The sequence below is a fragment of the Schistocerca nitens genome, chromosome 1 (genome assembly GCF_023898315.1).
Source record: "Schistocerca nitens isolate TAMUIC-IGC-003100 chromosome 1, iqSchNite1.1, whole genome shotgun sequence".
NCBI classification, from domain to species: Eukaryota; Metazoa; Arthropoda; class Insecta; order Orthoptera; family Acrididae; genus Schistocerca; species Schistocerca nitens.
The window spans coordinates 923,057,714-923,080,506 of NC_064614.1; the positions used below are offsets into that span (position 1 = coordinate 923,057,714).

The 22,793-nt window shown below is 34.9% G+C and overlaps 1 protein-coding gene across 9 annotated transcripts in view; it reads right to left on the reverse strand.

Moving 5' to 3' along the window:
* Window positions 1-566: 566 nt before the first annotated feature.
* The window catches only part of LOC126192659 (ribosome-releasing factor 2, mitochondrial), a 253,755-nt gene continuing 231,528 nt past the window's right edge, over window positions 567-22,793 (reverse strand). For 6 of the 9 annotated variants that reach the window (XM_049932623.1, XM_049932625.1, XM_049932622.1 and 3 more), the window contains one exon: window positions 12,671-13,782. The gene's annotated coding sequence lies outside the window, so the exon portion shown is untranslated. Of the gene's footprint in view, window positions 1,521-12,669; window positions 13,783-22,793 lie in introns of those variants that run through there. The other 3 variants (XM_049932628.1, XM_049932619.1, XR_007538482.1) reach the window with 2 other exon arrangements.

Below are 22,793 nucleotides of genomic sequence, written 5' to 3' on the forward strand. Positions count from 1 at the left end.
GAGCAAGTAATGAAAGGACTTTTCATTGTAGTGCCCTTCAGTTTCACTATTTGAAAAAAAAATTCTCAGTGAGAACTGAGAAATTGTCTCCCTGAGTGTCATAAAAGTGACATCATGATTAGTTATATTGCCAGTGTCATCATTTTTTTGATAGTGGGATGTCAACCTCATTGTTTTGGTCGCCATTGGCCAGTTCACAAGTTGGCACATTACCTTCAACTGTTGCCAAGCTTGGATTTCTGACATCTTGAATTTTCAACAATGGACATTTCCTTTGACTCCACTGTGATTAGTTTTTAACAAAATTATAATTTTTTTTTTTTCAAAAATGACATTTATTTGTATTAGTATTTTTCAATTGAAGTAGATTTAGCTGCGTATTCACTAATGAACCTGATTTTTATTTGACACAATCTTATAGAATTTGAATGACTTTAATGATGATTATGTACAAATTTTTGTCTTTTCTGTATAAATGCACTTTATTGCAAAAGATATTAATTGGAAGGTAAAGAGAGATGTCGCAAATCACAGCACACAACATAGTAGCTTCCTACCTTTACCGCTGAAATCAGCATTCCTGGCACATTTATTTATTTATTTTCTGTCCATATAACAAAAAGTTTTTGGACATTGTCAGGAAAATTTAGATTACATTACATACGTACAGTAAAATATTTACATTCTTTCATAACAACATATGGATCAGACACGTCTGTACACATTATTTTTCAAAAGGGCACTACAAGTAGATTCATCTATAGTGTAACATAATTTAGCTTATATTTACAATAGTACAGTACACATAATACAGTGTATAATTACATTCTTTCATACCACTGATAGATCGGAGACATTGTCTACATACACTGTTTTCCAAGATGGCACTACAACTTAAAGTCCTCTATAGAGTAACAGCACTTCTCTATTAATAATTGCTTCAGTCTACTCTTTGGCATATTTAGATTTACTTTCTTGAGTTCACAGGGTAGTGCATTGTAGAAAATTGCTCCCATTCTGTGTGGGCTGTGGTCTGTCGCCTTTTTATTGGTCACAATTCTATGAAAATTTTCCCTTCCCCGTGTATCATAGTTGTGTACATTACTGTTTCTCATATTAAATTCAGGATTTTGTTTCACAAACCTGACTGTCTGCAGTATATACATGGAGTACACCATAAGAATTTTATATTTTCTAAAGATGTCTCTACAAGGCTCTCTCTCCTTTACCTTGGCTACTATTCTTACTGCCTTTTTTTGTAATCTAAAAAGTCTATCTAATTTGCTTCTTCAATGTTTTTCTTATTCCCAATCTCATGGACACGTAACAATTACAACAAAAGTTTCATTAGTTTCTTGTAACAATAAAATGAATCATTTGTCTCAAAATTTTTTTATCTCAATAATTGAAAGGTCTGTTCAGATTTCGCTCAATGCTGTCCTTTAAACAGTCACCATTGGATAGTGGCATGTATGGACAGGCAAATAATGAAAACTGATTAATAATTGCTGCTTGAATAGCTGAAAAAGAGTTGATAGGAAAGAATAGTTAAAACAAATTGGAAGGTAATTTATAAATCTGATTTTAACTGGTATCAATATCAACAGACCTTCAATGTCAATACATTTAAGATCAATATTCATAATTTGAGTTATGTACTGCTTCACATCAATTCCATTGTGCGTAGTCCCAATTATAAAAATGTCGATGCAGGATTGCTCTTCCACCGCTTCCGCAAATTCCTCTTGTCTGCTCCGAACTTTCTGGTGCATGATCTCGGCGTGGTGAAATGATGTGGTCATCGTGAATGTACGAATAATCTTTGTTTTCCTAATAACTTTTTATAACACTTTTTAATGTATGGTTGAAATACACATTTTTAAACATTACTGGTATGACAGATCTAATCAATGTCTGCCCACTACCTCTTATAGAAACAAACAGGTGAAGATAAATGGAATTAATCAATTGAAGAGCGTATTTCGTCTTCCTTTTTTTATGCAGATACATCAAAACATTATCCTTACCACAAAACAACTAGTTAATTTATCTTTGTCGTGGTCTATATGTAATTAATTTTACATATAGCTTACATTTAAAAAAAAAGAAAAGAAAAAAATAATATGATTCAAAATATTTGCTATCAAGAAGTTAAGTGAAATTGTCAACATGGAAATCCTGATAAAATATTACTATGCACAATTTTATTCCATTATGTTCTATGGGATTGAACCTTGGGGGAGTTCATTAAATAATTCTCATTATACAGAAAAAGGCCACCCACACAATGGCAAGGCAATAGAAGTGTACCACTTGTAGACCAAAATTCAAGGAACTGAACATCCTAACAGCAGTAAATGTCTACATCTACAGAATCCTAACAAAAAAAAACCACCCACAGTAATCTTTACCAAAAAAATTAACAGGTGCACCAATACAAAACAAGGGATTGCTGGAAACTAGGGGCATTTCAGCATCAAACCAACCGATATGAGAAAGGGATTACATACATAAAAATGGCCCCTATAACTGTCTTCCAAATGTCATTATGCACATAAAGAACATAAATGAATTTAAAAAAAGTATTAGATAAATATTGACAGAAAATTCATTTTATTCAATAAAGGAATTTTTTGATCGAAGTTATGAATAAATGAATTGATCATTGTAAATTTTTACGATCATAGACTAATATGATTATAAACCTGGGTGATTTTAGCATGTATGATTCTTAATCTGTATAAGAGTAGTATAAGAGTATTAATTTGTAACTATATATTAATTTTTAACTATATATGCTGCAAACTTTAATGTACTCTCAACTTTAGTGTATACGACCTGACAATGCCTATATGTACAGATACAGCATGTATCAATTGTATCTGTATTATTAATCTGTGGTGATTTTTGTTGACTTCCTAAGCAATTCTAAAAGGAAAAGTGAACGAGAAGTGTTATTAATGGCATACAACTTAGAATCAGTGATCAATTTCCCTACACATATGGCTCAAGACAGTATCACTCTAATAGATAATGTATTTGTACAGCAAGAGGATGTAAAACTAACACATGTTTCCCTATAATAAATGGATTGTCATACCATGATACACCACAGTTGATTAACTTACAATACCTAGCAGGGTGTAAAGTTAAGAAACCATTAAGTAAAAGTGTACTTTTGCTCAACCTGGTATCTATAGAGAACTTCTGAGAAAGTTTAAGAAATGTTAACTGGGGAGATGTATATAATGAGCCAAATGCTAATGATAAATGCAATATATTTCTTGATAAATTTATATCCATATTTCACAATATTGCCCAAACAAATTATTAAATGTAACACCAAACAGTTTTCAAAGAAACCTTGGATTGCTATGGGTATTAAAGTGCTTTCAAAAAGAAACAGAAAAATGTATGAGAATCAATTTTACACTATAAAAATTATTGTAACATACTGAGAAAAGTTGTCATAAAATCAAGAAATATGTATATTAGAGATGTAATTAACAACTTGGGCAATAAAAACAAATCAGTATAGAATATTGTTAGAAGGGAGACAGGAAAAGTAACCACTGGGGTAGATAGTATTACTATTAAAGAGAATGAGACCATCTTAACCAACAGTGCACACGTAGGTAATGTATTTAACAACCATTTCTTAAGTGCAGGTGAAAAAATTGGTGAGAATAGTTCAAAAGAAAAAACCAAACAGTACATGGAAAAGTCAGTTTTGAGAAATCCTAGTCATATTAATTAGAAAGTAAGTAAAGTGAAGCCAATATTTAAGAAAGGGAACAGGGATGAATTAAGAAATTACAGGCCAATATCATTGATCTCAAAATTTGCTAAAATCTATGAAATGATAATAAAGAATAGAATTGTAAGTTTTATAACAAAGTACAGTATACTGCATTCATCACAACATGGTTTCAGAGAAGGGAAGTCAACAAAAACAGCATCAACAGATATTATTGAGCACATTCTTAATTTACTTGACAGGCAACAAAAGACTTGTGGGATTTTTATGGACCTAGCTAAGGCATTTGATTGTGTGAACCACTCAAAATTAATGATGAAATTATATCAGTATGGAATTAGAGGAAAATGCTATGACGTACTTAAATCATACATTACAAATAGGAAACAATGCACAGAAATCAGACATACTAGTGGGGGAAATATAACAAACTACAGATCAGAATTACAAACAGTTAAACACGGTGTGCCGCAAGGGTCTGTGCTTGGGCCAATACTCTACGTAAATGACTTCCCTAGCTATATAAATCAGAAACTTATAATGTATGCTGATGACACAACAATCATTTGCACAGCTGACACAAAGGAGGAGCTTGAGAAGGAAGCACTCCGGACTATTGAAAATGCAAATAAATATTTAACACAAAACAACTTGTTTATGAATCAGTCTAAAACAATGAATGTAGTATTTCAGACCAAGCATAGTGAAAATTATAATATAAATGTTAATATAAATGGAAAGACTATTAAAGAAGTAACCAGCACAAATTTTCTAGGAACTATAATAGACAAACATTTGGCATGGGGGGAGCACATAGATGCGCTGTGTAAAAATACAAACAAACAGATCTTCATCATGCATAAAACAGCTAAGACTGTGGATGGTAAAGTCCTCAGATCAATGTATTATGGACTTGTCTTCCCACATTTGTCTTATTCAGTTCATAGATGGGGAAATGCACAAGCTGGCTACCTAAAAAGAATATTCACAATTCAGAAAAGGGCAGTGAGATGCATTGCAAAAATACCACCAAGACAGACCTGTAGGCAAGCTTTTGCACACTATAATATTATGACAGTATATTCACTGTACATATACCAAAGCATAATGGTGGTAAGGTCAAGTGATAAACACCTCCTAAATAAAGATGTACACAAACACGGTGCAAGAGGAAATGAAAATTACTACACGATAAACAAAAATCTAAAACTGTCTATGACTGCCCCAGAAGAAGCAGGCAAAAGGTTTTTTAATAAACTCCCCAAAATCATTAAAAAAGAAACAGATGTAAAATGTTTTAAAAATCATTTGAAACTATATCTCACAGAGAAATGTATATACAGTTTGAGTGAATACTAAGATGGTGTTGAAATATATCATTACTGAAATGTACCTTTAAAAATTATCATTTCTGTATGTTGTTTGGATTTGTGTGTACATATAATGTGAAACATGTAAAACCTTTGTATGATTACGGACTATTTCTGTTTAATTATTTGTTTCATTTATATATAATGAAATCAAGTTTGATGTTAATAGGCTATTGTATGACACACCCAATACTCTCAGCTGGAGTCTATGGGCAAAGAATAAATAAATAAATAAATTCATCTAAAACCCTCTTGTGAAAAAAGAAAATTATTAAATCTTTGAAAGATAAATGTTCTGATGACGTCTCTAACATGATATTAAAACAGTGTGGAGCAGTTACAGCTGGTGTTCTGAGTCACTTATGTAATGCATCACTAACTCAAGGTATTTTCCCAGACATGTTAAAATATGCCATTGTCAAGCCTCTCTATAAAAATGGGACACCACATATGTCAATAATTACCGGCCAGTATCCTTGCTTACAGCATTTTCAAAAATTGTCAAGAAAGTAATGTACTCAAAGTAGTCAGTCATCTCAACAGTAATGGGATACTTAGTAAATAACAGTTTGGATGTCAAAAGTGATGCTCCACTGAAACAGCAATATACAGTTTCACTGACCACATAGTAGAGTCATTAAATAATAAAATGTCACCAATAGGAATTTTCTGTGACTTATCCAAGGCATTTAATTGTGTGAACCATGACATTATGTTACAGAAATTACAATTCTATGGTATAAATCGAACAGCTTACAAATGGTTTAAGTCATATCTACAGGACAGGAAGAAAAAAGTTTTTTTATATGGTTTAACTGATTTATGGAAGTTTCCCACTTCATCTAACTGGGGCGAAATTACATTAGGTGTTCCACAGGGTTCAATCATGGGTCCCTTTCTGTTTTTGATATATGTGAGTGACCTCCCTTCTTATCTGAAACAGGAAGCTAAACTGACACTGTTTGCTGATGATACAAGAACTATCATTAATCCAGGAAAAGAAACTCCAATAGAAATTGATATAAATAATGTCTTTGGAAAAGTCATTGATTCGTTATCTGTGAATGGGCTTGCTTTGAGTTTTGAAAAACACAGTACATCTAATTTTCTACTGCAAGGAGTACAGTTCCTTCAATAAATATAACACATCAACAGAAGTCCACAGCCACGGTAGAGCATACTAAGTTTTTGGGTGTACATATAGATGAGAATCTTAATTGGAAAATTCAGATTTGGATCTCCTAAAGCGACTAGTTTCAGCAACTTTTGCAGCAGAATAATTGTCAATTTTGAAGATATAGAAATTAGTAAGCTAATATACTTTTCATACTTTCACTCTCTGATGTCATATGGAATAATTTTTTGGGGTAACTCAACACTTAGGCAAAAAGTATTCACTGCTCAAAAGAAAGTGGTTAAGGTAATGTGTGGGGCTCATAGTTGCATATCTTGTAGGCATCTGTTTAAAAAGTTAGAAATTCTTACAACAGCCTCACAGCACATTTACTTAGCAATGAAACTTGTTCTCAACAACATGGACCAGTTTAAAAACAACTGTGAAATTCATGATTATAATAGCAGAAGAAAGAAGGACTTACACTATCCTCCACATGAAGTATCTTTGGTGTAGGAGAGTAAAATATGCTGCTGTTAAATTTTTTGATAAACTACCAGATGAAATAAAATGTCTGACAGACAGCAGTAATAGTTTCAAAAATAAACTGAAATCATATCTCCTTGACAATTCCTTCTATACCGTAGATGAATTCTTGAATATGTATTAATAAATCTATAGGTATAATACATGCAAATTTAGGGTTATGGGGTAGGTAAAAAAAAATTCAAGCCTAAAAAAAAGAACAAGTTCTTGATTCATGTGTGTATTTCTTATGCACTTGACATGTTTCACATCATAATGGTTACTGTGAGATTGATAAATGGAACAAGTAACTAACCAAGTAACTAAAATCACACCAAAATGGCTGCTGAATAAATAATAATAATTAATGGTTATTAACCATAACAATCTGAGTTCTGTTAGTAAAGTATGATCTAAGTACTGCCAGCTCATTATTCCATATTATAGCACAGCACTCTAGTTTATTTATGAGTATTTCGTGTTACACAGTGTCAAAAGCTTGACTCAGATCTAGTAGTAAGACATGAGTGTAGGAATTTTTCTCAAAACAATAAAGAATATCAGTAACAAGATCTTCTGTTTCAATTAATTCAGACAAACCCAGCCTAAAATGAAACTGCAAAGAGGAAATCAGATTGTTATCCTCAAAATAGGTGCAAAGATGTAATTTAAGACAACATTCTGTTGTCTTGGATTTTGTAGGTATAAGGTATACTGGACATGACTTTCAGGTCTGTTTTTAGCCCCTTTCTTATAAATTTGGATAACAATAATAGTCTTCAGGACCTTGGGAAATATTCCAGTCTTAAAACTATTGTTTGTTTGTTGTGTTCTTCAGTCCTGAGACTGGCTTGATGTAGCTCTCCATGCTACTCTATCCTGTGCAAGCTTCTTCATCTCCCAGTAACTACTGCAACCTACATCCTTCTGAATCTGCTTAGTGTATTCATCTCTTGGTCTCCCTCTACGATTTTTACCCTCCACGCTGCCCTCCAGTACTAAATTTGTGATCCCTTGATGCCTCAGAACATGTCCTACCAACTGATCTGTTCTTCTAGTTAAGTTGTGCCACAAACTTCTTTTCTCCCAAATCCTATTCAGTACCTCCTCATTAGTTATGTCTTAAAATTCCAGTCTTAAAACTATTGTTTGTTTGTTGTGGCTTTGTTAAACCTGTGGCACCCATGAAGGAAGTTATCAAAAGTATTGACCAGGAATATTTAGAAAACAAAAACAGAAGTATTGTGTTGATTGGGGGAGCCAATGATGTTTATAGAAATGAACTAGCATCTGCTATCGGTAACCTGAAGCAAGTTTTACATTCTGCAAGAGAGAGCATTGTAATTGTAACTGGAATACCTCACAGACACTATCTGATGACTACTTCCTGTGTAAATTTTGAAATTAAAAAGGCAAACAGGCAGTTCCACAAGATCTGCAAAATGTACCCAAATGCACATTTTCTTAGTGTGGACTTTCTTCAAAGGTGCAACTACACAAAACATGGAATGCATCTGAACAGAAGTGGCAAAAGGTTACTCAGTGAAAAAATTGTATGTACACTAGAAAGACTCAGTTTGCAAGATAACAGTCTTCACAATACAGCCATCCCAATGATGTATCCAAAAACAGTCGAGCAGCTATCAGTATCAGTTGATTACCACTTCAAAAGCAATGGTACTGTAAATACAACTCCTGCTAACATGCCAACAGAGAGAACAGTGACAGAAGCAGTAGGTCTACCTGAAAAGGTGAAGTCAACAAAAGCTACATTAACAGGAGCATCAGTCCCAGCGATGACAGAATCACCCAGGCAGCCAACAGTATCACCAACAACCACAAATGAGAAGACTACTACAACAGATAGAATGGTGTCTAGTGGAAGAAATGTCATGCCACCTTCCCATGTCAATGATTTTTTATGTGCAGGCCTGAAGAAAAAAAAGCCAATACCCTAAACAGTGTCAAATGTTTACTACCACATGACTTTAGGCAGACTCCTCTGGAATCTCAGTCAAGAAATAACAGCACTGACAAAATAAGGAAGGTAGGGTTATCAATTTTTCAACAAAATGTGAGAAGCCTCCCTAACAAAATAGATCAATTGCTTATCAACATTAATGAGAAAGACTGTATAAATAATGCCCAGATATTGTGCTTCACTGAGCACCATGTTACTAGTAACTGCATCATGCCCTTTTTACCAAGTTACAACTTAGCAACCTAATACTGTAGAGTAAATAAAGAAATGGGGGGAGTGGCAATATATGTTAAGGAAAATTTTGACTACAAAGTAATTGACATTACAAAATACTGTATGGACCAACATTTTGAAGCATGTGCTACTGAAATAAAAACTAATCTCAATTCATTAATAGTCCTGGCTGTTTACAGGGCACCATCAGGAAATATAAAAATGCTTTTTAGTCTCATGGACCAGGTATTGTCAGTTTTATTTAAAAAAACAAAGGATATTGTAGCCTTAGGTGATTTTAATGTAGACTGTCTGACTGATAATAACAACAGAAGTAACTTCCAGAATGTGATGTCCACTTATAATCTGAATTCAGTAATCAATTTTCCCACTAGAATCACACCAGATTCCCAAACTACAATAGACAATGTATTTTTAAATGTAAGTAGATACCAGAACATTAATGTAAACCAGGTTATAAATGGTCTCACAGACCATGATGGTCAATTAATCACTCTTTACAGTGTTAACCCTCTTGTTAAACAATCTCCCTAGTGGAAATGTATAAGAATAATGAACAAAGAGGCAAAAGAATCCTTCAACTGTAAGTTTCAGCTAATGGACTGGTCCTTTATTTGCAACATTGATAATGCTAATGACAAATTTAACTATTTTATAAATGATTTTTCTGCCCTTTTCGAAGAATCCTTTTCAAAGAAGTGGGTCAAAAATATTAATCCAAATTCCGTAAGTAAGCCTTGGATCACAGAAGGTATTAAACAGTCATGCAGAACTAAGAGAGAAATTTATGCTAAAGTCAGAACAACTAATGATACACAAAAATGGAATCATTATAGATTATACTGCAAAATTTTAAAGAAAGTAATACAGAAGTCAAAACCCCTTTTCTATAAGGAGAAAATAGATAAATCTAATAATAAAATGAAAACAATATGAAACATTATAAAAAGTGAGACAAAGACTAAAATAAGCGACACAGATGACCTAAAAATCAGGCATGGGGGTAACTTAATAGAAAATCAAAAAAGTGTGGCTGAAATTTTTAACAAACGTTTCCTGTCATTAACACAACAAATAGGCTGTAGGCCCTCTGTTGAGGAAGCTATGGCTTTATGTCAGGATGCATACTCCAACATAATACCAGAAATGTACATTAATCCTATCACTGTAGAGGAAATTCAAACAGTCATCAGGTCTTTAAAGTGTAAGAACTATGCAGGAGTAGATAATGTATCCAATAATTTATTGAAATTCTCATGTAAATGGATTAGTGATATTCTGTGCCATATTTTTGATGCTTCATTTCAACAAGGCATTTTTCCTGAAAGACTCAAGTATGCCATTGTGAAGCCCCTACACAAGAAGGGTGATAGAGCTGAGCTCACTAACTACTGTCCTATTTCACTGTTAACAGCCTTCTCTAAAATTCTAGAAAAATTAATGCACAATAAAATTACTGAACACCTCATAGTGAACAGACTTATCAACAAGAGCCAGTTTGGCTTTCAAAGGGGTTGTTCAACTGAGGATGCAGTGTATGCACTTACAAATGAAGTACTTGAATGTCTAAATCAAAAAATGATAGGAATTGGTGTTTTCTGCGACTTATCAAAGGCATTTGATTGCGTAGATCACCACATTCTCATGCAGAAAGCCAAACTACTTGGAATAAGGGGTGTCACAGGTAACTGGCTGCAATCTTATCTTCAGGAAAGAAAACAGAAAGTAATTTTAAACAGCTCAGATGAGTCAAGGGTGGCCTCCGCCCAGTCTGAATCGACTTCTATTACTTGTGGTGTGCCTCAAGGCTCAATTCTGGGGCCACTGCTGTTTTCTATGTTTATAAATGATTTACCATTGTGTGCAAGCCTGCCTTGCAAATTTACTCTTTTTGCTGACGATACCACTATCTTCATGAGTGGAAAATCAGATGTTAATTTCGAGGAGTCCGTTAACAACATACTCTCTGAAGTGATTAACTGGTTCGGTGTTAATGGTCTCCCTCTAAGCTCAAGTAAGGCCAATTTTATCCAGTTCCATACAAAAACAAAAAAAGTGAGAGAAATAAATGTAACATGTGGAAATCAACCAATAGACAGAATGGATGTGTCTAAATTTCTTGGAGTACATATTGATAGTGAAATGAACTGGTCCTTCCATATACAACAGACCCTAAAAAAATTGAGCTTGGCATGCTATCAGAATGATGTCTTCCATTGGAGATTTAACCACTATGAAGTCCGCATACTATGGAAATTTTCACTCCGTTATGTGTTATGGAATTATCTTCTGGGGAAATTTAGCTTTGGCAAAGAAAATTTTTGTGACCCAGAAAAGGGCTATTAGAATTATGTGCAGAGTACCCCCTAGGACATCATGCCGTAACCTTTTCAAAAAGCTGCAAATAATGACCACTGTATCCCAGTACATATATTCGCTGATGTGTTTTGTAATTAAGAACCCTGCACAATTTCCATCAAATAAGAACTATCACAAATATAATACAAGAGGGAAAGAAAATCCTCATTGTGAACTTAAGAACCTGACAGTTGTTCAGAGAGGTATCAAATGGTCAGGAACAAAAATTTTTAACCATCTCCCTGACCAGATAAAATGTTTAAGAGAAAATGAATCTCTTTTTAAAGAAAAACTAAAGGAATATTTCTTAAATATGTCTGTTTATACATTAGAAGGGTTTTATGATGCAAAAAGGGAATTAGCATTTAGATAGAATTATCCATCTTGTTAACAAAGAAATGTGCTTGCAATTTTTCTCCAAATTCAAACATGAAATTTTGTATTAACACTCAAAGAAATCTGCTGTTATATGTACAATATCTGTTTTTCCTCTAAACTTTGTATTAACTATATGCAGTTATGTAGAACATTTTTTATATATTTAATGAAGACTGTTTTGTATCTTTTTGTATGTTTGTTGCTTTGTATGTTTGACTCGTTCCACATCTCATGTGACCTGCTCACAATACGAGATCTATGGAGCATGAAATAAATAAATAAAAACTATTATTGATCCAAAAGGTAAGAGGGGCAACATTACTGAAAATTGTTGTTCCAGGATGCTGTCTGAGATTCCATAGAGGTCTTCACTGTAAGAGTTACATAGGTCTGTCACAATTTTGTATACTGTATGACAGATAACCTACTTCCATTTCAAAGATAAATTATTAGGTAGGTCAAGTACATCAGGGAAAGTACTTCCAGTAGTAGTATCATCTTTTGTGGAGGTAGAAGGACTTCACAGTTAGTGCTGTTAACAAAGAATTCATTTAATATTTCTGGCAATATTGGAGTTTCTTGTCTATTTTTGTGTTTCCCTGCTGCTGTGTCTACTATCTTCTTTATATTTGTTGCTCTAATTTTGAATGAAAGCATTACTGGCTCTCTGCTTTGCTGTCTGTATTTCAGTTCTGTACTTCTTCCTGGCCTCTTTGTACCTCTGCTTGGATTCTAGGTTACCAGTTTTAGCCATTTTATTTAGGGCAATAACAGTGTTTCTCAGGTTATGCAGTCACGATGTGAACCAGTTGTTTGGTGCACTACCCATTTTCACCTTTTTCGTTACTAGTGAGCAATGGCTTGGGAGTAAGCTCATTGGTATTTTAATAAATAAGTTTCAGATTCAGACTCTTTATTAGTCATTCACCACATGTAGTGAAATGGCCTTTATGGTAATGTACAATAGCAATCACTATACTAATAACTGTTCAAATTGCATGTTCAAATAACTTATCCTACATTTACCAATTGTACAGTTGTACCTTATATGCCATTTAAAGTGGATTCACACTTTTTAGAATGTGTGCAGCATATGTAAACAGTTGTGATATTGCCTACCGTGGTCATATAATGCAATGAGCAACAGTGAGCAATATGTATATTGATGTAGCCTGTTACGCAAGTTGCTTTATGTTTTTTAAAATATTTTAGTGATGAATAACCTATTATAATGTGCTATTTTTACCCCCTTGACATCCTGTGTGTGAGGTCAATATAAAATGAACAAGTTTTACGACAAGAGATTTTAAGACCTGAAGATGACAGCAAAGTTTGTTGAAATTGGTTGTCTTAAATAAAAAAAATATTTTATGCAGTTTTTGCTGTTGAATGGTTTTTAACAATTAAACAGATTGCTCTTGAGTTCTCTCAAAATGAGAAAATTCAAGCTACACCAGCTATTTTCTAGTTAGTTAGTTGCTTAGTCATCCACAGATATTTACAAAATGATATAATGTAAGATGATATTCTAATAGAAAAACTTCACCACAGTGAATGAGACAATGTAAACAAAAAATGGAAAAAGGTTAGAATGTCCATCACAGATCCTGAGCATAGCATTTTATTGTAAGAAGTAGCAGTCTAATGTAAATGACAGTTGTCTATTGTTAAATAATGTTCATTTTTTACTGTATCTAAATAATCCTTGACTTTGTAATATGAATTATTTAAAAGGTATGCTTTAATTGGTTGTTTTTTATGTCCTTGGGCAATTTATTGTACAATGTTATTCCCTTGTACAAAATGTTGTCTTGTGTTTGTTTACTTTTGGTAATTATAAGTTTAGTCTGGCTCTTGTTCCATGACATGTACGCTGCTGTTTGTGAGATAACTGCTGATGTTCTTCTTGATGTGCAAAACACATTGGTATACATACTTACTTGGTACAGTTAAGAGCTCCCGGCTGTTTGAACAGATTGTTCATGCCAAACCAGAGCTACAGCTGTGGTGTGAGTTGAGTGACTGTGTGGTGACATATGAATGGTATCTCCACCAAGTTTGTCACCTGCACAGAGACAAACACACAATGGTCATAATAGTGAATGGAAAACAGGCCATCATGTCTCTTAGCAGAGTGTTGAGCGCCCATAAACCCCAACACACACACACACACACACACACACACACACACACACACACACACACACACACACACACACACTTAGCAGAGTGAAGGCCACTTACATTTTCCATTTTCGAGGAGGTATCACCCTCCCTCCCCACCTTCCCCCACCCCAACAGTCAAGAGCTGCCACCAAAACAAGTCGATGCACACCACTTTCACCAAGGGGGCTCCTGTAGCAACTGCTACACATGTTGACTACTGTGACTGTGTGTGTTAGCTCTATTTGTGTCATCCAAAGAAGCACTTGTGGTGCAAGTTGAGTGACTGTGCAGTGACAAATGAATGGTATCAACCACCTAGTTTGTATGTGCAACTTGGTGTGCTGTGTTAATGTCTATTACTTACTCCTTGGAGGTGTAACACTTTTGCTTTATAACGAAATAAATCTCGGGTGAACAACCTGGTATGAGTGTACATAGGACACAATATTTCAGCAGTCGACCACGTTGCCATCATCAGGTGTGCTGATGATGGGAACGTGGTCGATTGCCGAAATATTGTGTCCTATGCACACTCATACCAGGCTGTTCACCCAAGATTTAGTTCATCATAAAATACACCTGGAGAAATTGAAGAATCACACTTTTGCTTTATGTTGATTCTGTACTCTGTTTTATATTGACAAGTCTCCTATAGCAACTGATTCTTTGTGTGCTGTGATTTTGATTTATTAAAATTGTTCAAGATTATACTCAGCATGTGACTGAGCACTTATTAAGTGTTGGTAACACTAATCACATAATCTAAATTTCCCATCAAATGGAATGACTGCTCTTTGTTATTAAGTAATGTTAAATTTTTAGTGTTCTATTATGTGTCTAAATAATCCCTGACTTTTTAGTATGAATTATTTAAAAGGCTAGCTTTAATTGTCTTTTTAAATATTTGGATTGTAGTAGTCTCTTTTTGGATAATTTACAGTATAATGTTATTCCCTTATAGAAAATGCTGTCCCCCCCCCCCCCCCCCCTTGATAAATGTACGTTTAGTTTGTATGTTGTTCCATGATCATGAATGCTACTGTTTCATAATTTGTATAAATGATTTGTCCAATATGATGCCATGTAAGTCCATACTGTATGCTACCTTTGTTACAGTGATAGTGCCTTGGACACACTGAAGCACAGAAGTGCAGAACAATTCGGAATATCCAGTACATGGTTCAGAACAAATGAATTGCAAATTAATCACTCTACAACTGTAAATATTCTTTTCAGCCCACATCACAACGAGGACTGTGGTGCCTCAGTTAATCATCTTGGCATTCATCTTGATCCTAAATTAACTTAGGAAACTAACACTAACTATTTATGCATAAAGTTAGCCCGAGTCACCTACCTGCTAACTAAACTTAAGATTTGTGCGATGAACAAGCTACTACTGAACTATTATGTCATTTTTCACAGCCACCTGACATATGCAATGATGTTGTGGGGCAGCTCCTCTGGAGCAAAATGAATTTTTATTTGGCAGAAAAAGACCATTAGGTAAGTTGCTGGAGCAAGAAAGAAGAAATCATGCAGAGAATACTTTACAAAGATCAAAATACTGACAGTTGCATCACTACTTATTCTCAGTTGCTTGGTGCATATCTAGGAAAACTAAGACAGCCATAAACTATGAAAATTTTTATATAACCATAACACACCTCAAAGGCAAATGATGGACATCCAAGTTATTAGACTTAAAAAATAATAGTTAAATCTAGATGTTGTTGTTGTTGTGGTCTTCAGTCCTGAGACTGGTTTGATGCAGCTCTCCATGCTACTCTATCCTGTGCAAGCTTCTTCATCTCCCAGTACCTACTGCAAGCTACATCCTTCTGAATCTGCTTAGTGTATTCATCTCTTGGTCTCCCTCTACGATTTTTACCCACCACGCTGCCCTCCAATGCTAAATTTGTGATCCCTTGATGCCTCAAAACATGTCCTACCAACCGATCCCTTCTTCTAGTCAAGTTGTGCCACAAACTTCTCTTCTCCCCAGTCCTATTCAATACCTCCTCATTAGTTACGTGATCTACCCACCTTATCTTCAGCATTCTTCTGTAGCACCACATTTCGAAAGCTTCTATTCTCTTCTTGTCCAAACTATTTATCGTCCATGTTTCACTTCCGTACATGGCTACACTCCATACAAATACTTTCAGAAACGACTTCCTGACACTTAAATCTATACTCGATGTTAACAAATTTCTCTTCTTCAGAAACGATTTCCTTGCCATTGCCAATCTACATTTTATATCCTCTCTACTTCGACCATCATCAGTTATTTTACTCCCTAAATAGCAAAACTCCTTTACTACTTTAAGTGTCTCATTTCCTAATCTAATTCCCTCAGCATCACCCGATTTAATATGACTACATTCCATTATCCTCGTTTTGCTTTTGTTGATGTTCATCTTATATCCTTCTTTCAAGACACTGTCGATTCCGTTCAATCTACATAGGGATAGGGATACAATTATTTAATATGTTACCACCTACAGCACACAGTGTATCACTGAATGTCTTCAGAAATATTACAAAAAGGTGGCTTGAACAAAAATCCTTCTATATGATAGAATAATAATACGTAATAAAAATGATCTAATCTACTAAAGCTGCTGCATGACATGACCACTTTATTTCTTGAGCTATTCTGAAAATGATACTGTATCACACTGTTGTGTTTTATTTTCATAATACATTTACACTTAATGATTAATATTTATCAAGCATGTCCCATTTATATTTGTTAAAATATTTTTCTCAGCATGTATATTGTGTTACACTTACTGTTTCTCCTTTTGTTATTCTACACAACACATTTATATTGAATGATAACTGAATGTTTCAATATAAACCATATTTATTCCTTCAACTCTTTAAAAATGTATGGTTTATTACGTAGTTATACAATATATGTAAAATGACAATATCAATTGCATAGAAAATGCTTAAAGATTGATGAGTAAATCAAACCAAATCAATATTCACGATGAGCACATACATATAGGTATATATACTCACATGGGGTAGTTAGAATCCCCATTATATTACAAAACCAGTAGTCAATGGCCTCTCAGACCATGACATGCAGTTCCTTCTGTTAAATGTTAATACTGAACAGGATATAAAATCTGTTAAATCTGAGCTCAAAAGGGTAATCAGTAAGCCAAAAATTGATTATTTTAGGACACTCCTCAGAGACATTCACTGGACTGATGTTTACAGCGTTCATGGCATGAATGAAAAATATAACATTTTTGCTAATAAAGTGCTTACCTTATTCGAACACTGCTTTCCCCCAAAACTTACCAAGGTTAGAGCAAAGTCTACAAAGAAGCCATGGATTACTCGAGGAATAGGGGTATCTTGTAAAACAAAAAGAAAACTGTATCTGTCACTCCGAAACATTTCCAATGTTGATGCTATAGCACATTATAAGAAGTACTGCAAAATATTAAAGACTGTAATACGGATGTCAAAGCAAATATATTACAAGGAAAAGATAGTCATATCAGATAACAAAATAAAGACAATATGGGATATAGTGAAGGAGGAGACTGGTAGAACCAGGCATGAAGAGGAACAAATAGCATTAAGAGTAAATGATACATTGGTGACAGATGTGTATAGTGTTGCAGAACTTTTTAACAAACATTTTATAACTGTTACTGACAAGATGGGGTTGTCAGGTTCGGTAGATGCTGCTATGGATTACCTTAGACCAGACATTTCAAGTAACTTCCTTAATATGAATTTGACCCTCACTACCCCAACAGAAATAATGTCCATCATAAAATCTTTAAAATCAAAAACATCTAGTGGGTATGATGAAATATCAACAAAGTTAATTAAAGAATGTGATTCTGAGCTAAGTAACATATTAAGCTATCTGTGTAACCAGTCATTTATTAGTGGAATATTTCCTGAATGGCTGAAATATGCTGAAGTTAAGCCACTGTTTAAGAAGGGAGATAAAGAAATAGCATCAAATTTCCGTCCAATTTCACTGTTGCCAGCATTCTCAAAAATTTTCGAAAAAGTAATGTACAGTCGTCTTTATAACCATCTTATCTCAAATAACATACTGTCAAAGTCACAGTTTGGATTTCTAAAAGGTTCTGATATTGAGAAGGCTATCTACACTTACAGTGAAAATGTGCTTAATTCATTAAACAAAAAATTGCAGGCAACTGGTATATTTTGCGATCTGTCAAAGGCATTTGACTGTGTAAATCACAATATCCTTTTAAGTAAACTAGAATATTATAGTGTAACAGGAAATGCTGCAAAATGGTTCAAATCTTATATCTCTGGCAGGAAACAAAGGGTGTTATTAGGAAAGAGACATGTATCAAGCTATCAGGCCTCATCCAAGTGGGAACTAATTACATGTGGGGTCCCGCAAGGTTCCATTTTGGGGCCCTTACTTTTTCTTGTGTATATCAATGACCTTTCATCAGTAACATTACCAGATGCCAAGTTTGTTTTGTTTGCCGATGATACAAACATTGCAATAAATAGCAAGTCAAATGTAGTCTTAGAAAGATCAGCCAATAAAATATTTGTGGACATTAATCACTGGTTCCTAGCCAATTCTTTGTCACTAAACTTTGAAAAAACACACTACATGCAGTTCAGAACTTGTAAGGGGTGTCCCAAGAGTATATGTCTAACATACGATGACAAGAAGATAGAAGAAGTGGACAGTGTTAAATTCTTGGGATTACAGCTTGATAATAAATTCAACTGGGAGGAGCACACCACAGAACTGCTGAAGCGTCTTAACAAATCTCTGTTTGCAATGCGAATTTTGTCAGACATAGGGGATATAAAAATGAAAAAGCTGGCATACTATGCTTACTTTCATTCCATAATGTCATATGGGATTATTTTTTGGGGTAATTCATCAAGCCAAGCTAAAGTTTTCCGGGCACAAAAACGTGCAGTGAGAGTTATATGTGGTGTGAACTCAAGAACATCCTGCAGAAGCTTGTTTAGGGAACTAGGGATACTAACTACTGCTTCCCAATATATTTATTCCTTAATGAAATTTGTCATTAAAAATATATCACTTTTTCAAACCAACAGCTCAATTCATGGAATCAATACTAGAAATAAGAATAATCTTCACAAGGATTTAAAGTCACTTAGTCTTGTACAAAAAGGTGTGCATTATTCAGGAACACACATTTTCAATAACTTGCCAGCAGCCATAAAAAGCTTAACAACCAATGAAATTCAGTTTAAGAGAAGCCTAAAGGATTTATTGGTGGCCAACTCCTTCTACTCCATTGATGAATTTCTTAGTAAAACCAACTGATTTGTATATAAGTACAACATAACTTCTGCACAATTTCAGTGCAGTAATGTGTTCATTGAAAATTTGTGTGTGTGTGTGTTAGTATAATCTAACTTCTGCACCATTTCAGTGCAGTAATGTGTTCATTGTAAATAAGTATTACAGTAGTTGTATTACCTTATAAATAAATAAAAAAACTTTTTTGTTTTAAATTCAGTGCATTAGTATTTGTAAAATTACTCTTAGTGTTCATTAAAAAATGATGATCATTCCACTTGGGACCTGTGGAATGGTACATTAGCTTATTTGTTTTAATTGTAAATATTTGTCATGTATTGTTGTTTTTCTGACATGTTCCACATCCTGGAGGACCTCCTCACTACGGATCAATTGGAATGAAAGTAAATCTAATCTAAAAAAAAGCTGTTTAAAGAGATCTCTGTATGGAGCTTGGTTATTATTTTTAGTTATTATCAAAAGGCTCTTTTCTGTTGTATGAAGACTGTGTCCCTGTTGTGCATATGGGACCTCCAAACATGATACCTGCTAGTCTGTTTGTGTGTTTATTCCAATTCAGCTGACAATCAATATTAAACTCCTAAAAATTTGGTGTTTGCTACACAGTCAATGAAATTTGAATCCAAACTGAATTTTACAGATTTATTTTCTATTTAAAAAGAAATTAATGCTATTTGTTTTTTTAGGAACAGTGCAAGTTTACAGCATTATGATCAAATTCGAATATTCATTATGGTTTCATTTTCTTTCTCAAATGTGACTTTTAGTGTTTTATCTGTCATTAGTGTTACTGTCATCAGCAAAAAGAATTTTCCCCATGATTAACATTGTCTGCAAGATCATTGATGTATGCTGAAAATAATATTGGTACTAAGATCCTGCCCCCATGGACTCCTACAGTAATATTCTTGGGACATGATAACAGTTTCACTAAAAATTTTGCTTCATTTGACATCTGTGATACCTCTACTGTTTTATTCTGTTTTTAAGATGTAATCAGAGCCAGTCATTGGCAATTCCTTTTATTTCCAACTACATTAGCTTTTTTAGTAGAGTTTTAGAGCTGCCAGTGTCAAAAGCACTGTTATAGATATAAAATATACATGGTACACATTTATCCTTGTCTAGAGCATCACATACCACCTTTGTAAACTCTGCTATGGTTGATGCTGCACTTCTGTTACTCCAGAAACTTAACTTTGTTTCACTGAGGAGATTATACGATGGTTGGAACTTTAATAGTGGCAACTATTTATTTACAGCTCGAACAAAATAGATACTTGTTTCAAAGTTTTACAGACCTTCAAAGTAGTTACCAGCGTTGTGTATAGCCCACTGCCAGTGATGTGGAAGTCTTAGGATACTCTTAGCAGTGCCAGTTATGTTGACAGTTTGAATGGCGTGGTCTATTGCCTGACGAATTTGTAGCAGGTCTGAAGCAAATACTATGAAGTGTTTCCTTCAGTTTAAAAATCGAGTTGAACTCACGAGGGCTTAAGTCAGGGCAGTGCAGTAGGTGGTATAGCACTTAGCAGCCCCATCAGTCAAGCAAATCAGTAACAGCTTGCACTGTATGTGCTTGAGCACTGTCCTGCAAAATGATGGTCAGGTCCTGCAGAAAGTTTCATCACTTCTGTCTCTAAGCTGGTCATAGGTTATGTTTCAAAAATGAACAGCATAGAGACAGAAGTGATGACATTTCCTGCAGGACCTGAGCACCATTTTGCAGGACAATTTTCAAGCACATACAGTGAAGCTGTTACTGATTTGTTTGACTGATGGGGCTGCTAAGTGCTATACCACCTATTGCACTCCCCTGATTAAGTCCTCGTAAGTTCAACTCAGTTTTTTGAAACACAACCTATGACCTTAGGAGGAAAATTAATTAATGGTTTATGGTCATTTAAGTGTCTTTATGGTCATTTAAGTGTCAGAAATTCCCCAAAATATTGATTTAAATGATTTCTGCACACACACACACACTGCCAGTTACTTGGCTTTTTAAGTAATGTTTCTCTGCAATCTATTTACTTACTGTGTATGTAAGAAATGTAACTGTACTTAATATCTGTAGCTAAATAATTCTAAGGGGAGGTGATGACAATTAATGTGAGTTCCTATTCCTTCAGACTTTTATAGCAGATGCTTTGTTACATTAAACTATTAAGATATTGAATACATCTATGGGATCATGCAATAGAAAAGTATTGTACCATAAGAATTTAAGATATTATAGACTTTGAATCCACCCCACCCTCCCGCCACCACCACTCCACTGGCCAAACCATTGACTTTTCTGCTGTGAGGTAGCATGCCTCAACGATACAGATAGTTGTCTCTAAGGTGCAGACACATTGGAGGAGTATTGTGGAGAGACCAAGCTAATATATGTTTCCTGCAGAAGGGCAACTATCTTTTTAATCTGGATGAATGACTTATCTGGCTGTTTAATATTAGCTAACATGGCTTTGTTACATTGGTATTTCAAATAGCTAAAAGCAAGTGGAAACTACAAATGTTATATTTCCCAATAATATGCAGCTTTACTGTATGGCACATTGAGAGCTACATCATACCAGTCTTGGGAATGTAGACCACAACAACTAAAATTTGAATAATAAGTGGTTGTTACATACATCAGTCCTTTTATGTGTGTGGTGTTTAAATGTTTCGTTGTAATAACTGAGATTGCTTTCAACTGGTATCTTTGTGATGGAGTAGATGTAGATAATTAGGAAATGTATATATCTAGAAACAAAGAAGCTGTAACTTACCAAACGAAAGTGTTGGTATGTTGATAGAGACAATAAAAACAATAAAAAACACACACACAAATTTCAAGCTTTCGCAACCCAAGTTTGCTATGCCAGGAAAGAGGGAAGGACAGGGAAAGACGAAAGGATGTGGGTCTTAAGGGAGAGGCTAAGGAGTCATTCCAATCCCGGGAGTGGAAAGACTTACATTAGGGGGGAAAAAAGGACAGGTATACACTCGCGCACACACACACACACATATCCATCCGCACATATACACACACAGGCAGACATGTAAATGCAAAGAGGTTGGGCAGAGCTGCCAGTTGCGGTGGAAGTACAGAGGCAAAGATGTTGTTGAATGACAGGTGAGGTATGAGCGGCGGCAACTTGAAATTAGCGGAGGTTGAGGCCTGATGGGTAACGGGAAGAGAGAATATATTGAAGGGCAAGTTCCCATCTCCGGAGTTCTGATAGGTTGGTGTCAGTGGGAAGTATCCAGATAACCCGGACGGTGCCAAGATGTGCTGGCCATGCACCAAGACATGTTTAGCCACAGGGTCATGGTCATTACCAACAAACAGTCTGCCTGTGTCCGTTCATGCAAATGGACAGTTTGTTGCTGGTCATTCCCACATAGAAGGCTTCACAGTGTAGACATGTCAGTTGGTAAATCACGTGGGTGCTTTCACACGTGGCTCTGCCTTTGATCGTGTACACCTTCCGGGTCACAGGACTGGAGTAGGTGTTGGTGGGAGGATGCATGGGACAGGTCTTACACCGGGGGCGGTTACAAGGGTAGGAGCCAGAGGGTAGGGAAGGTGGTATGGG